We start from the raw sequence: 18,623 nt of genomic DNA on the forward strand, positions 1-18,623 counted from the left end.
AGCTAGCTGTAGTAAATGATTTGGTATGGCATTCCAACTGATGTTTTTAGTTTAGTTTCTTTCTTCCCTTATTTTAACTAAAAGGATTATTCAGCAAGCCTGTCTATACTGAATATGCCAGATATAAAAATAAAAATTTCTTCTTCAAATATGTATTATTTTTATTACATAATTAAGCAATAATCATTAGTGATGACAACTAGAATGTAACAGATATTTATTATTTAAATACTTCACAGCCATATATATTCCTCTTAAGTGTTCTTTTTCCATGTTTAGATTTGTTAATATTTCTCATTCAATCTCTTCTTTCCTTCCTTCCTTTTTTCTTTTCTTTCTTTCTATCCTTTTTTAAAAAAAAATGTTTCTACATACTTTGAGCCTTGGTCATAGTTCTCCATGTTACAGTTTCTTTCTTTAGAAAAGATGTAAATATTCTCTGAATAAAATTTTAGATTTTGAAAGCACTAAAGCTTAGAGGTTAGTTTTACAAGAGGAGAATATACTTGGTAATTATTTACCACATATAGAGAGAATTTCTTTTTAAAATACTGTTGAATCATAGATATCATTTTAAAGACATAACACCTGTAAAGTAACTGAAACTATGCATAGGGAACCTGATAAAATTAAAAGGCAAGGATGATTGTTAAAATTTAACAAAAGGATAAAACGATACTAACTAAATACTAATTTTGCAGTAAAGAGCAGAATTCAAGTGAAAAAAAAACAAACTAAATCAGTGATATGTAGTCTAGTCCTATAAAGAAAAATACCCCATAATGTGAGACAAAGTTAAAAGACTAAAAAAAAAAGAGTATAAATGTAACAAACATGAATTATAGAATGGATTATGGAAGACCCAACACATGGATTAAAAATTATATGAGTAATGTAATTGGATAAATATGTTAGAGGCAATTTTCAAGTAATCTCTTAAAGATTATTTCTCAGCTTAAAAAAAAAAAGATATGTAGCTGCAAATGTTGAAAGTTTTTTTTTTTCACTCTGTGAGAAGCAATGTGAAAATGTTTATCTAGAAAATCTGTGGTGAACATTTCAAATGACTAGAATAAAGAGAATAAGAAAGTATGTGTAATAGAAGCAGGTTCTTAAAAAGGAAGAAGCAATTGACCCAGGCCCTGAGATTTCTGTTGAGATCTCTTAAAAGGTCAATTACAGGGGCGCCTGGGTGGCACAGTCGGTTAAGGGTCCGACTTCAGCCAGGTCACGATCTCGCGGTCCGTGAGTTCGAGCCCCGCGTCAGGCTCTGGGCCGATGGCTCAGAGCCTGGAGCCTGCTTCCGATTCTGTGTCTCCCTCTTTCTCTGCCCCTCCCCCGTTCATGCTCTGTCTCTCTCTGTCCCAAAAATAAATAAAAAACGTTGAAAAAAAAATTAAAAAAAAAAAAGGTCAATTACATATATCATTTCCTATTGGCAACATATTTATGCTACAAAAGTTAACTCAATATCTGAATAACAAATGACTGTGAATAAAACTGAAAAAGTATCAAAGAATCCATGTGAAGATGCAAGACCTACATTTTCATGTTTCACTCTTTTCAGCTTTTAAGTTATGGCTGCATCTTATGCAAGTTGATACATAGCACAGAAAAACAATGAAATGTCCCATTTTGTTTTATGAAAAGGCAAAATTATCATCTCAAAGATTATCAAGTTATAATAATTTGCCATAAAATAAATATAGACTTTCATTAAATACTAGAATATAAAAAATTAAATACCACACACAGAGTTCATGCAAAAAATATAAATATGGCTATTAATGAGTTAACATATTATAATGATAAATTCCTTAAATATATTTATTATAAATGAAAAACTATTGCCTGTATTATTCTCAGAAATTAGGACTAGAATATATTCTTCGTGTGTAAAAATAATTATATTAGGCAAACAGCTTACATCAGAATAACAGAATAGCTCCTCCTAATGAGGTTCTGTGAAATGCTACTGAGGCAAAAAATTAATGAATTATCACAAATAAAATAGCATCTATATACTGATTTTAGAGTAGGAAATTCTGCATGGGTGAAATGAAAGTGGCACATGGATGGGACAACCAGAAGTGGCACTGTCTATTTCTTTAAAACACTAAATATTCCTGACCTCCCCAAAAAGTAAATTAGCTCTCTGTACCAAGATTGTAAACACACTATATCTTATATCCTAGAGTTTTCACAGAGAGAAATTAATCATAGGAAATATTTCATCAGTGCATGTTTTGAGCAAAAAAAAAAACCTTGGTAACATAAACATAATATTTAAAAAATATATCACCGTAAAATGTTACTTTGACTATCAATGATTTGAGAAATTCTTAAAGATAATGTCAAACAAACATTTGCATACAAAATACAGATTTTCAGTTTTACAAAATTCTTATTCTTTCATTTCTGTTTGCAAACCTGCCCCTAACCCAGTGTCCCACAGCAACCACTACCCATTAATTATTCTAATCCATAGAGAAAACATTTTGAAATAAACAACCAAAAAATAGGATGTAACCCTTTTTAACAAGCAGATCAAAACACGCCTGGTAAAACTTGCCACACACTGAACAAAGTCCAAGCACTTCCTTCTGCAGGCAAGGAGAAACTCTGAAGACTGATCTGAGGGAAAGAGCAGCCAAAATACAATAGAGTGCATACAGCATACACCAAAACACTTCCTGAAGCACCAGGACCTGGACAGTATATGACCTCTTCTTAATATAGGCTATACTCTCAGGAGCAGAAACATAACAGACTTTTTAACACACAAAAGACAGAGATCTAGACAAAATGTCAAGACTGAGGAATTTATCCCAAAAGAAAGAACAAGAAGTCACGGGAAGGAATCTAATCAAAACAGATATAAGTAACATGCCTTAATCATAATTTAAAACAATAATGATAATGATACTAGTAGTTGGGCTTGAGAAAACCATAGAAGACCCTAGGGAGTCCCTTACTTCAGAAATATAAGACCTAAATATTAGGCCAAAATAAAAAATGCTGTAACTGAGATGCAAAGCAAACTGGATGTACTGACAACAAGGATGGAAGAAGCAGAGGAATGACTAAGTAATATAGAAGATAAAATGATGGAAAATAATAATTTTCCATAAAGGAGGGCTGAAAAGAAGAGGGAAAACAAAAAATATTGTCTCATGAATGTAGACTTAGGGAACTCAACAACTCAATAAGGCATAATAACAGTCATATCATAGGAATCCCAGAATAAGACAGGAAAAAGGCAGCAGAAGGTTTATTTGAGCAAATTATAGGTGAAAACTTGCTTAATCTGGGGAAGGAAACAGACATCAAAATCCAAGAGGCAAAGAGAACTCCCATCAAAATCAACAAAAGCTGCCCCAAACCAAGACATACCATAGTGAAATTGCAAAATGAAAAGATAAGGAAAGAATCCTGAAAACAGCAAGGGAAAAGGAGTCCTTAACCTACAAGGGAAGACACATAAGATCTTTCTACAGAAACTTGCCAGGCCAGAAGGGAGTGGCATGATATATTCAATGTGCTGAATGGGAAAAATACACAGCTAAGAAAACCTTTTCAGCAAGGCTGTGATTCAGAATAGAGAGATAAAGAATTTCTAAGACAAACAAAAACTAAAAGAATCCATGACCACTAAACCAGCCCTACAAGAAATACTAAAGGGGACTCTTGTAGTGGGAAAGAAAGACTAAAAGCAACAAAGACTAGAAAATAACAGAGAGAATCTCCAGGAACAGCATCTTGACAGGTAATACATTCCTATCTATCATAATCACTCAGGCAAATGGACTAAATGATCCAATGAAAAGACATAGGGCATCAGAATGGGTAAAAAAACAAAAACAAAAAACAAGACCCATCGATATGTTGCCTATGAGGAACTTATTTTAGACCTAAAGACACCTCCAGATTGAAAGTGAGAGGATGGAGAACCATATATCGTGCTAATGGACATCAAAAGAAAGCAAGAGTGGCCATACTTTTATCAGACAAACTAGATTTTTAAACCAAAGACTGTAGCAAGAGATGAAGAAGGGCACTGTATCATAATAAAGGGATCTATCCAACAAGAAGATCTAACCGTTGTAAATATTCATGCCCCTAGTTTAGGAACACCCAAATATATAAATCAATAATAAACATAAACTCATTGATAAGAACATAATAATAATAGGGAACTTTAACACCATACTTATAGCAATGTACAGACCATTAAGGAAAAGATCAACAAAGAAACAATGGCTGTGAATGACATACTGGACCAGATGCACTTAACATATATTCAGGACATTTCATCCTGAAGCAGCAGAATACACATTCTTTTTGAGTGCACATGGAGTATTCTCCAGAATAGATCACATACTGGGTCGCAAATCAGGCCTCAAAATGTACAAAAAGGTTGATATCATACCACGCATATTTTCAGACCACAATGCTATGAAACTTGAAGTCAATCACAAAGAAAAAATTTGGAAATACAACAAATACATGGAGGTTAAAAATATCCAATTAAAGAAGATGTAAACAAAGTGCATGGAAGTAAATGAAAATGAAAATATGACAGTCCGAACCTTTGAGGTGCAGCAAAAGTGGTCCTAAGAGGGAAGTATATAGCAATACAGACCTACCTCAAGAAACAAGAAAAATCTCAAATACACAACCTAAGGTTACACATAAAGGAGCTAGAAAATGAACAGCAAATAAAGCCTAAAGTCAGAAGAATAAGGGAAGTAATGAAGATTGAGCAGAAATAAATGATATTATCAGCACCTGGGTGGCTCAGTCAGTTGAGCGTCTGACTTCGGCTCACGTTATGATCTCTCAGTTGGTGGGTTTGAGCCCTGTGTAGAGCTCTGAGCTGACAGCGTGGAGCCTGGAGCCCTCTTCAAGTTCTGTATCTCCCTCTCTCAAAACTAAATAAACACTTAATTTTTTTTTAAAGAAAGAAATGATAGTAGAAACAAACAAACAAACAAAAAAACAGTAGGCCAGATCAATGAAACTAAGAGCTGGTTCTTTGAAAGAATTAATAAAATTTATAAACCTCTAGCAAGACTTATCAAAAAGAAAAGAGACAGGACCCAAATAAATAAAATCACAAATTAACGAGGAGAAATCACAACCAAAACCATAGAAATACAATTATAAAAGAGTATTATGAAAAATTATATGCCAATAAATTGGGTAAACTGGAAGAAATGGACAAATTCCTAGAAAAATATAAACGACCAAAACTAAAACAGGAAGAAATAGAAAGTTTCAATAGACCCACAACCAGGAAAGAAATTGAATCAATAATCAAAAATCTCCCAACAAATGAAAGTCCAGGGCCAGATGACTTCCCCAGGGAATTCTACCAAACATTTAAGGATGTGTCAGTACCTATTCTTCTCAAACTGTTCCAAAAAAAAAAAAAAAATAGAAATAAAAGGAAAACTTCCAAACTCATTCTATGAGGCCAGCATTACATTGATTTCACTTGATTTCAGAATCAAAGTCCCCACTAAAAAGAATTATAGGCCAATATTCCTGATGAACACGAATGCAAAAATTCTCAACAACATACTAGCAGATTGAATCAACAGTACATTAAAAGAATTATTCATCACAATCAATTGGGATTTATTCCTAGGCTTCAGGAATGGTTCGATATTCACAAATGAATCAACATGATACATCACATTAATAAAAGAAAAGATAAGATCCATATGATTTTCTCAATAGATGTAGAAAAGGCATATGACAAAATACAGCATCCATTCCTGATAAAAACCCTCAACAAAGTAGGGATAGAGGGAACATGCCTCAATATCATAAACTGTATATAAAAGACCCATAGCTAATATCCTCAATGGGGAAAAACTGAAAGCTTTTCCTACAGTCAGAAACAAGATAGGGATGGCTACTCTCACCATTGTTATTTAACACAGCATTGGAATTCCTAGCCTCAGAAATGAGACAAGAAAATCAATAAAAGCATTCGGATAGGCAAGGGAGAAATCAGACTTTCACTATTTGCAGATGACATGATACTCTATGTAAAAAACCTAAAAAAATTCCACCAAAAAGTTGCTAGAACTGATACACGAATTCCGCAAAGTCAGAGGATATAAAATCAACAAACAGATATCTGTTGCATTTAGATACACCAATAATGAAGAAGCAGAAAGAGGAATAGATACCATTTATAATTACGCCAAAAAACACAAGATATCTAGGAATATACCTAACCAAAGAGGTAAAAGATCTGTACTCTGAAAACTGTAAAATGCCTATGAAAGATACTGAAGGTGACACAAAGAAAGAGAAATACATTCCAGTCTCATAAATTGGGAGAACAAATACTGTTAAAATGTCTAAACAACCCAAAGCAATCTACATATTTAATACAATCCCTATCAAAATACCACCAGCATTTTTTGCAAAGCTAGAGCAAACAATCCTAAAATTTGGACAGAACCACAAAAGACCAGGAATAGCCAAACCACTCTTGAAAAAGAAAGGCAAAGCTGAAGGCATCACAATTCTGGACCTCAAGCTACATTACAAAACTGTAGTGATCAAGACAGTGATCAATACTGGCATAAAAATAGTCACACATGAATCAATGGAACAGACTAGAAAACCCAGAAATGTACCCACTACTGTGTGGTCAACTAATCTTTGACAAAGCAGGTAACATTATCCAATGGAAAAAAGTCTCTTCAACAAATGGTTTTGGGAAAACTGGACAGCAACATGCAGAAGAATAAATGTGGACAACTTTCTTGCACCATACACAAAAATGAATTCAAAATGAATGACAGACCTAAATGTAAGACAGGAAACCATCAAAATTCTAGAGGAGTACAAAGTCAGCAACCTCTTTGACCTTGGTCATAGCAATGTCTTACTACACAGGTCTCTGGAGGCAAGGGAAACAAAAGCAAAAATGAACTGTTGGAATTTCATCAAGATAGAACGCTTCTGCACAGCAAAGGAAGCAATCAACAAAACTAAAAGACAACCTACAGAATTGGAGGAGATCTTTCCAAATGACATATCAGATAAAGGGTTAATATCTAAAACCTATGAAGAATGTATCAAACTCAACACCCAAAAAAGTAAATAATCCAGTTGAACAATGGGCAGAAGACATGAACAGGTGACTCCAAAAAGATATACAGATGACTACTGGGAAGCCTGGGTGGCTCAGTTAAGTGTCCAACTTCAGGTCAGGTCGTGATCTCCTGGTTTGTGAGTTTGAATCCTACATTGGGCTGGTTGCTGTCAGTGCAGAGCCCGCTTCAGGTCCTCTGTCTCCCTCTCTCTCTGTGCACCTCCCTATCATCTCAAAAATAAATAAATTAATTAAAAAAAAACAGATGGCTAATAGATACATGAAAAGATGCTCAGCATCACTCATCATCAGGGAACCACAAATCAAAACCACAATGAGATACCACCACTTCACACCTGTCAGAATGGCTAAAATGAACAACTCAGGAAATAACAGATGTTGGCGAGGATGTGGAGAAAGGGAAACCCTCTTTCACTGTTTGTGGGAATGCAAACTGGTGCAGCCACTATGGAAAACAGTATGGAGTTTCCTCAAAAAGGTAAAAATAGAACTACCTTATGACCCAACAATTGCATTACTAGGTATTTATCTAAAGGATTCAAAAATACTGATTCAAAGGGGCACATATAACCCAATGTTTATAGCAACACTATCAACAATAGCCAAATTATGGAAGGAGCCCACAGGTCCATCAACTAATGAATGGATAAAGAAATTGTGGTATATATCTACAATGGAGTATTACTCTTCAAAGAATCTTGCCATCTGCAATGACGTGGATGGAGCAAGAGTGTATCATGCTAAGTGAAATAAGTGAGTCAGAAAAAGACAAATACTATATAATTTCTCTCATATGGGGAATTTAAGCAGCAAAACAGAAGAACATATGAGAAGGGGGAAGAAAAAAGAAGCAAAGTATAAGATACTCCTAACTATAAAGAACTAACAGGGTTAATGGAGGGGAGGTTGGTGGGGGATGGGCTAAATGGATGAAGGGTATTGAGAACACTTGTTGGGATGAACACTGGGTGTTGTATGTAAGTGATAAATCACTAAATTCTACTCTTGAAACCAATATTACACTATATATTAACTAATTAGAATTTAAATAAAAACTTGAAATAAAATAAAGAAAAACTGAACCCAAGATGCTAACAAAGAGTGAGTTGGAATAGGGATGACAAGGTTAATTTAAATTCTTTTTTTTTATTGGCAATATGCAATCACTGTTGGCTAATATAATCTGAAAGAAATGTATAAAAATCAAACATCATTTAAGAAATGGGATATGGTTTGTCTATTTCAAACTATGTTTTTATTCTAACCATATTTTAATGCTTCTCTCTTAAAAATTTTTTTTAAATGTTTATTTTTGAGAGAGACAGACAGAATGTGAACGGGAGACGGGGCAGAGAGAGGAGACAGAATCTGGATCATGCTATCAGCACAGAGCCAGATGTGGGGCTTGAACCACAAACGGTGAGATTATGACCTGGGTGGACGTTGGATGCCTAACTAACTGAGCCACCCAGGTGCTCCACTCCCTTTTTTTTAAAAAACTTTTTTAAATGTTTATTTTTGAGAGAGAGAGAGAGAGGGAGTGGGGGAGTGGCAGAGAGAGAGGCAAATACAGAATCCAAAGCAGGCTCTAGGCTCCGAGCTACCAGCACCTAGCCCGACGCTGGCTCCAAGTCACAAACTGTGAGATCATGACCTGAGCCAAAGTCAGATGCTGAACCAACTGAGCCTCCCAGGCAACCCAAAATTTCTCTCTTTTTAAAGATAGTTTGTATGATTTAAGCATAATCAACACTGATAACATTGTTACCTAATGTAATAGCTAAGAATTTAAACAAAGTTTTAAATAATCAGGTCACTATATATGTATATATTGCATAGATGTCAAACAAGATTCAAACAAAATAATAATTGCTGTCATTCTAAGGATTTGGATTTTTGTGTACAGATTAAAGATCATGTGTTTATAACAGTTATGAAAATATGTTATGCATATTCTAAAATATATTTCTTTACAGATATGATTCATATATGTATATAGTTATTGTTTTTTGAAATCTGAGCTCAGACTTGTAAAGGCTACCATTATAATTCAGATATAGTCCCTGAACTCAAGGAAATAATATTCTAGTAAGAAATCACACAATAGGGGCGCCTGGGTGGCTCAGTTGGTTGGGTGTCAGACTTCGACTCAGGTCATAATCTTGCAGTTCATGGATTCCACCCCGCATTGGGCTCTGTGCTGACAGCCAGAGCCTGGAGTCTGTTTTGGATTCTGTGTCTCCCTTTCTCTGCCACTCCCCTGCTTGCTCTCTCTCTCTCTCTCTCTCTCTCTCTCTCTCTCTCTCTGTCTCTGTCAAAAATAAATAAATAAACATTACAAAAAAAGAAATCACACAATATATTTATATAAAAGTATGTTAAATACACACAGACACACATTCAAGCACACATATATTTGTTATTAACCACTTTGATGGTGGTTGAATGTTGAAATGATGGTGTATCTCGATTTTCTTCTATTATCACCCTCCCCACCCCCCCGCTTTCAGGGCTACTCTGACCTTGTGTGTTACCTATGGTACAAAAAGTTCACTGTTGCTCCTGGGATAGCCAGAGACTCGGCCTGGAGAAGCAAAGGCAACTACTATTTAAAGAAATAGGCACAGCTTCATGCCAGGCCAGCACATAGACTGCATTTCAGGTTTTACTAGCCCACCCCACCAAGTGCAGTGGAGAGGTACACAAACCACAGTAGCACATGCTTGCCACCCTGCTTCATAATTGTGCTCATGATGGGTTATTACTTAATACTTCTGGGACCTACCATACTCTTGATTCTAATACTTTGTGGGATTATTAACTTAGTGTCCAGAAAAATATAATTTTATTTTTTTAATTATTTGCTATTGTAGAAATAGCTACAGGTACGATATATAATTTGGATAAAATAACTACAGTGACTTAGAAGTAACCAAACCTTGGGGCGCCTGGGTGGCTCAGTCATTTAGGCGGCCGACTTCGGCTCAGGTCATGATCTTGCGGTCCGTGAGTTCTAGCCCCGCGTTGGGCTCTGTGCTGACAGCTCAGAGCCTGGAGCCTGCTTCATATTCTGTGTCTCCCTCTCTCTGACCCGCCCCTGTTCATGCTCTGTCTCTCCCTGTCTCGAAAATAAATAAACGTTAAAAAAAATTTAATAAAAAAAAGAAGTAACCAAACCTTCATTATTCTGTTAATATGAATTTTAAAATGTAAGCAATGATTTAAAAGTAGAAAAAATCTGTTTCACAATTCAATTTCCATTTTTTTTGTTTATTTAAATTTTAGTTAATATACAGTGGATTATTGGTTTGAAGAGTAGAATTCAGTAATTCATCACTTATATACAATACCCAGCGCTCATCACAAGTGCCCTCCTTAATACCCATCACCCATCTAGCCCATCTTCCTACCCACCACCCTCTATCAACTCTCGTTTGTTCTCTTTTGTTAAGAGTCTCTCGTGGTTTGTTTTTCCCTCTCTTCTCTTTTTTCTCACCTTCCCAAATGTTCATCTCTTTGTTTCTTAAATTCCACATATGAGTGAAATCATATGGTATTTGTCTTTCTCTGATTGACTTATTTTGCTTAGCAAAATACATTCTGGCTCCATCCACATCATTGCAAATGCCAAGATTTCATTCTTTTGATGGCTGAGTGATATTCCATTGTGTATGTGTATATATCCTATATACACACACACACACATATATATGTATTTTTATCCATTCATCAGTCGATGGATATTTGGGCTCTCTCCATAGTTTGGCTACTGTTGATAATGTTGAACAGTACATTGAATACTATATTGAGTACTATAAACATTGAATACATGTACCCCTTCAAATCTGTATTTTTGTAGACTTTGAGTAAATACCTAGTGGTGCAATTGCTGGATCATAGGACAGTTCTTTTTTTTTTTTGAGGAACCTCCATTCAGTTCTCCAGAGTGGCTGCACCAGTTTGCAATGCCACCAGCAGTGAAAGAGGGTTGCCCTTTCTCTGCATCCTCGCCAGTCTCCAGGATTACTTTAAATTAGAATTTTGGAGGACATTGGTCACAATGAATGTTTATGTTCATTAAGATTTGCCCTACTATTTGTTCATTATATCTGAAATTTCCTATCATATTCTGAGCTTTCTCAGAGGAGAAAGTTAGGAAGTCTTCTGGAATATAAATATGCTCAGAAGTATTGAAGTTTCCTAAGTAATTACTAGAGAAAATCCTAACAATATTTGGAGGGAATGGTAAACACAACTACCCAGTAGTATTGTTAGTGTCACTAATTAATACACTCGAACTTCTATTGGTCTTATAAAAATATCCCTTATCCAAAGTTAGAAAATTTTGGATACAGAAAGGAGAGCATCATTGTTTTTCATCAAAATATTATTTTCTCATGTTGAATATTGTGCTGTGTCTGTAAAGTTTTTGTACATATGGTTCTATTTAGATGTAGTATATGATTATATACGAGTATTATAGTAGTATATGTAGATGTAGTATATGCATTAATTAAAAAAAATATTTTTTCAATGTTTACTTTTGAGAGACAGAGCATGAATAGGGAAGGGGCAGAGAGAGAGGGAGACACAGAATCCAAAGCAGGCTCCAGGCTCCAAGCTGTCAGCACAGAGCCCAACACGGAGCTTGACCTCACAAATCATGAGATCACGATCTGAGCTGAAGTTGGGTGCTTAACTGACTGAGCCGCCCCAGTAAAGCATTATTTTTAATGCATTATATATTATTTAAATATTATAAGAAATTTTGTTTTAAAAATTATTCATGGATCACAGAAACTAAAGGACTTAATCTTCTTTTAAAACTCACTTATATTTAGTTTTTGATTCACCTTCACATTATTTTTACAAATAAGTTTTAGAATTATACTTTACAAATTTCCCTTGAAAATCATTTGCTCTGATTTACTGTAAAGAAGATGCCTATAAGTTAACATTTCCTGATTCATGAGACATAGGAATGCTCTTAAATGTTGCTTAAGGTAGTGATCTAATTTCTAGACTCCCTTAAGATAAGCAGATGTGTTTGTGAAAAAGAATCATTTATCTCTCCACTTAAGTGATTGAGAAAGGGATTGCTAGTTTGGTTTAGTATGTTGGCTTTTGTAGCATATTTAAGTGCTGGAATAGTTTCACCACTATGTCACTGTTTCTTCTGGAAAGGAAAATCATTGTATTTTAAGGCTCAAGTGACATTCAGACTGTGAAAAAGGTTACCTTGACTTTGAAAGTAAAGGTTTAATCAAGAGGTGTATTCTGTTCTTGAGCAAGGAAACCAAATTCAATATAGAAAGCAGGCAACTCTCTGTAAAATAAAATTTTAAAATTTTAAAAACTGTGAAATAAAATTTACTTTTATGCAATTTTACAAATGTACTATGCAAACAAAAATAAAATTAGTTTGCCAGAACTTGCATTCTGCCTTCTGCCACCAACTCAGTCCTGTAAAGGCATATCCCATGCCACTAATTTGGTCCTGTGTTGGGCTAACAGCTGCTCTCTTGACCCTTTTGTACAGTTCACGTTCTACCAAGAATCCTCCGCACCAGCCCCTCTGCCCCTGCTGCTTTCCCTTCACTACCAGCCACTCTTCAGAAGTGCGTGTGCATGACTTGCCGGCCTGTTATGTAAGCAGGCGGGAAGCCCTGGTTCTCTTGGCAGGAGGTACTTGAGTGAGGAGGTGTGTGTGTCCTTTTCTTTGATATTTAGCTGTTGTTCAACCAAGATTTTTGGTGGGTGTGTTCTTCATTTCAAACTAAAACCATCATTTTACAAGTGTATCCAGTTTCCTCTGATACTCAAAAGTGTGTGGGGAAAAAAATCGATCAAAATGGAATAGTAAACAGAATCAAGAATGGGAAATGAAAATTTAATCATGGACTATTTATCATCTTTTAATTTCTTGGTTATGCTGCTACCTGGGCCTTTATGGTCTCTGTAGTCACAAAGATTACACATGTCTTTGATATTATGCTGAATAAATACCCCTAGGTAATGGGGTATGATCTTGAAACACTATTGCTGTTAGATTATACGTTGTTAGCACTTTGACACAAGAGGTACTTGATATTTCAGTCAATGATCGCTTCACTGAGCACTATTCTTTTCACCCTTTCATCATGTTGTAAACTGTTTTCTAGCTCAGGCAGGTAATAATTGATCTCAATAATGTGGCTATGTACTTAACCACTGAGTAGCAACCCGATGTGAGGGTATATTTCCAGTAAAACACTTGAATACTGCCCATGGTGAAGTGAGTCTAATGTCAGTTCTACCCTTGATGTAACAGGTGCTCTTTGGTGAGCTGTACTCTTTTAATGAGATTATTTGTAAGCATAATGGGGAGTATGGAAATGTGCCAACTGAAGAGTCAATGGGAGAGGAATAATAGGGATAACGAGTGGCAGGGAGAGAGAAACAGGTAGACCAAGGAAATCAGGCACACTGAGAACTCTGTAAAATCAAGTGAGTGAATTATAGCTGCAAGAAGATGTCTAATGGTAACTTTTGATGTGTTTTATACTCAAGAGTGTGAAAGTCACTTTATGCATTCTATTTTTGATAATTAAGAGTAATTTATAGGTTTGCCACCTTTCCTTTCTCCAGTGGCAAGCCTCCAGATCCTTTCTGTGCCGTCATGCTGTAGAGTGAAGTGACAAGGGAACACACATAAGCATGTTAAATTCTTAAGCTATTACCATCAAATACATGTTTTCTGAAATGACTTTGTTATATTTTTCTTAATTAACATACTTCTTTTTAGCAGAGATACTGAAGTTTATATCTGACTATAGTTTATGATTATGTATTTTCCTTATAAAAGTATAAGGAAGAGTCTAGCTTTAAGAGAACCAGAGAATGGATATCTAAAATAATTATTTTACAATATCTATATTCATCTTCCTATCTCCTGGATGTTTATGCATGTAAAATTATTGAGAAACATTTATTGGATCATCTCCTCAGCACTTTTATCTCTTCCAGATGGTTTTTCTTTAATTGTTGTTTGTCAAACTATGATCCCCTTCCCTTTCTATAATTCCAAATTGTGGTATGTTTCAAGCTGTTGCTAATTAGTATAGTTTTAAATGTTGAACAGTGGTTGGAGGAGGAGATTATATTGACAACAAATATCAGGAAAAAAACCTGTTGCTTGACATCTATCAAGAAAAAATGGAAAATGTGTCTAGGATAGAGAAGCAATGCCAACATGAAGGAGGGTTTTGTTGTTGGTTTTGTCTGTTTTTAAATTTTTCTGCATGTTTGGTTAGTTTCAATAGAATCGGACGTTGAGACGTAAAATCCTGCTTCTGATATTACATTAGAACTCTAAATGAATGACTTCATCTTCCTGAACTTTAGTTTCCTTTTCTTTAGAATGAAGATTATACTTATTTCATAGATTTGTAGGTCACACCTAAAATGAAGTACTCTCTTCTTTGATTTATATCCCAAGTGTATTTCTATTCACATGCTTCTGCCTTGCTCCACCTCCCCTCTGACCCACAATGCAATGACTCTACAGGAAATTCTCCATAATAACAATTTGACAGATGTCATCAACATTGGCTGTGCCCTTTGCTCTCATGAATGTGAGGCTCAGTTTATAACAGCACAATGCCATCAACATGTAAAACAGCATATTATGAAAAGATCAGTCAACATAGACACACACACACACACACACACACACACACACACACACACATACTTTTCTACATGTCTTTATCAAGTAAAATATGTTTCACTTAAGGAGAAAAGAACAGGGGCGCCTGGGTGGCTCAGTCGATTAAGCATCCGACTCTTGATTTCAACTCAGGTCATGATCTCATGGTTTGTGAGCCTGAGAGCATGGAGCCTGCTTGGGATTCTCTCTCTCTCTCTCTCTCTCTCAAAGATAAATAAATAAACAAACAAACTTTAAAAAAGGAGAAAGAATACCTAACATCTTATTAAAGGCATAAAAGTGTGATGATAAAAGTAGGCTAATAAAGAGTCTGTGGAGTCAATCCTACTGCAGACTTCACATACAGAATAATCTTGAAGTTAGATGAGGCCCCGTATGTAAATGATTCTTGTGTGTCATTTCCTAGGGCAGTATCATTTTTTTGTTGCTGTTATTGAATCAAGTATAAAGGCAAAACTCCTCAATTGTAGCTACAGTTTTCATGGGAAAGCCAATTACATAAAATAAGACTTCAGTTTCTTATGTTAGTAGTTAAAAATTGAAACTATAGACATCTGGGAAAGCTGCATTGATATTTACTGCTAAATTGAGATCAAAGTTGAACTAATTTTTCTCATCTTTTTTTTTTCAATATGCAACCGAGTAAAAGAATGTGTGCCATCTATATACATTCATTTTTTTCCAAGATAAAAATCAAATAGCTCATTGGTGTTTTAGAACAACAATTTAAGTTTTTTTTTTAATTAATAAAATTGGGAAGAAGAAACGGTATCCTTATATATAAAATATTTTCCATTTTTTAAAGGTTAATTTGACATGTTTTACCACAAATTCACTGTTTTAAACCTTAAAAATAACTTATAAGTAAAAATATAGTTAAGCTTTAGCTTTTGAAAAAATACAAAATACTACTGAGAATGGAATCCAATGATAGTATCATTTTTCCATCTATCCACATAACATTCAGTCTTTAAAGGTACTTGAGGGGCGCCTGGGTGGCTCAATCAGTTAAGCGGCCGACTTCGGCTCAGGTCATGATCTCGCGGTCCATGAGTTCGAGCCCCGCGTCGGGCTCTGTGCTGACAGCTCAGAGCCTAGAGCCTGTTTCGGATTCTGTGTCTCCCTCTCTCTGACCACCCCCTATTCATGCTCTGTCTCTCTCTGTCTCAAAAATAAATAAACGTTAAAGGTACTTGAATCTGCACATAGTAGCTTTAATTGAAAGGGATAAAGCATGTTATTAAATCTGGCAGACTAATTTATCATATGCATTTATAACAAGCCCTTCAGACCATTTCATTCTTTTACCTGTCCAAAACCAACATGTTCCATAAGTTCATTGGACTTCTTTCCATATTATGTTTCCAAACAGGCAACATGAGATTAAATCTCAAAGAAACAAAAGAACATATTGTCACAAAAGGAAGATAGAGTGCATGCTTTGGCAGCACATATACTAAAATTGAAATGCAGAGAAGATTAGCATGAGTTCTGTGCAAGGATGACACCAAATTTGTGAAGCATTCCGTATTTAAAAAAAAAAAAAAAAGGAAGAGGGATATTGGAACTATATCAGCTTAATTTTCAAAACCCTTTTGATCAAATAACAATTCAAGTTTTGTAAATTTATCTCTGAGCTTAAATTTACATACAAATATGAAGTCTTAATACTGAAAGTGCATTTTCACATTAAAAAATGCCCTTTAAAACTTTTTAAATGACATTAAAATCTTTATTTTTTAAGGAAGAAAAAGATCAAAGCACCTGTGTCATTTCTTCCATTGGCATGTTGACTCAAATTGCTGTAAACTTTCCTATTTAGGTGAATCATTTTATAGAATTCTGCATAAAACCCATTATCAGAATTTAGGAAGAAAAGAAAATTTCATTGAGGAGCAAGAATTGGCACATTTTCAATGACTGAATATGATAACAAATGAGACCATCAGACTCATTTGTCATGGAATGTCATCATCCACCCTCATATTCCTATTTACTCCCCTTACTGCTGCCTCTTGCTAACTGTGGGAGGACAGCCCCTGCATATGGAAAATCCTGAGGTATGTGGGCAATGGCGGCTTTGCAGTTATACAGAATCATTTCAGCAAATAAAATGACATGAGCAGTATTTTCAAGCATAGTCACAATGTAATATTTAAAACGCTTCTATTTTTGTTCTTTTCATTCATTTATTCAGATTAATTTTCTCAAAAATGCTATTATCCTGAGCACTCTGATAGATGTTGGCATATAATCAGAAAAATGAGGCAAAATACCCATTTCTATGGAGCATCTGGTTGCCTGCTGTCCCCATGTATGCTCACTCTGTACTATTAGAAGTAGGAAAATCATTAAAATAATCTTTTTTTTCCTGACTTATTTATAATAATATAGTTTTTACAAGGATAAAATGACTTTATGTAGATGAGACATTTAAATTCCTTTCTTGGTCCATGTTAAGTGTTAAAAACAAGTGTTTTATATCATTATAATTAACTCTTTATCAAGGATTTGTTGATGAAGATAATACAATAATTTTAAATTTTATCTTTGATAACCTGTTACTTCTTCTTTTGATTTTCACAAAGAAAAGTTGTTTACCTAACCTAATCTAACATTCACCATTAACATTACTTTATTGTGGGAAATTTTTTTAAATGCTTTTCATCACACGGAAAAGAGCTAGAAGTTTCAGATCTTCACAGAGCAAATTAGACAATAAAAAAGTATATCTACTCCAAAATGCTTAATATTGAGGCATTTGAAAGTTCAGAGCAAACTGTGCCAAATGTTTATTTTCTTAAATTACTTGATAAATCATTTTTCAGGTGGTGTTTTCAATAGGTCAGACTCATCAGCAGCCTGAGGCAGTCCCCAGGGGCGCTGGTCCCATGGCTCTGGGGCAGGGGTGGGGAACACTGCACCATGAAGCTGTACAGCCTGTGTCCTGTACAAAGGCAAGCCCAAGGTGGTGCTGCTCAAAGCCACATACGACGTGTGCTCCTTCAGCTTCTTCCAGAGGTCCAGTGATCAGAAAGTCATGACCCTCACAGATCAACGGGCTGTGGAGCACTCAGCATAAGGCAGCAGAGCTTCTGTCCAAGAACAAGAATATCTGTGCCACGTCTACGTGTGAAACCACAGTCTTGTAGGAGTGGTCATTGCAGATAGTGAATTGCCGCCCTGCATGGCTCTTACCTTTCTAGAGAAGGTACTAGAAGAATTCTCCAAGCAGGTGGACAGTATAGAGTGGCCAGTCGGATCTCTTGCTACCATCTGCTAAGCAGCCCTTAGATGGCAGCCCCAGTAGATACAAGAACTGCTGAGAAACTAACCCCATGACTAAGGTACAGGATGGAGCTGGATGAGACCCAAATCAGGCTGCACGACACGATGGAGTCTCTGTTAGGGCAAGAGGAGAAGCTGGGTGACCTGGTGTCCAAATCCCAAGTGCTGGGAACAGCCTAAAGCCTTCTATAAAATGGCCCAGAAAGAGAACTCGTGCTGTGCAATCATGTGATGGCATTGTGCAGAGGCTCCTGTGCTGAAATGCCCCAGTCATTTGCATCAGCACTGCAGCCCAGAGAAACAGAGCCACTGTGGGAAGATCCACGTAGAAACGCTCTCATTTTTCTCTTTAGACCCACAGGCAGGACCTAAGGGGTCATGGAAGGGCCTGTAACACTTCAAATTTACATGTCTGGTAATTTTTGGAAAGATCATGTGGGGTCCTCAGAGGTGTATTATTGGGCCAAATGAAGCCATAAACTCTGAGTG

General features: G+C 35.7%; 2 pseudogenes; both read left to right on the forward strand.

Annotated features, from left to right (window-relative positions):
* The first annotated feature begins 16,282 nt into the window (after window positions 1–16,282).
* LOC131513272 (U6 spliceosomal RNA) lies at window positions 16,283–16,381 on the forward strand (annotated as a pseudogene).
* A 1,390-nt stretch (window positions 16,382–17,771) lies between these two features.
* Window positions 17,772–18,366, forward strand: LOC131512723 (synaptobrevin homolog YKT6-like; annotated as a pseudogene).
* The last annotated feature ends 257 nt before the right edge of the window (window positions 18,367–18,623 follow it).

The sequence above is a fragment of the Neofelis nebulosa genome, chromosome 5 (genome assembly GCF_028018385.1).
Source record: "Neofelis nebulosa isolate mNeoNeb1 chromosome 5, mNeoNeb1.pri, whole genome shotgun sequence".
NCBI lineage: Eukaryota > Metazoa > Chordata > Mammalia > Carnivora > Felidae > Neofelis > Neofelis nebulosa.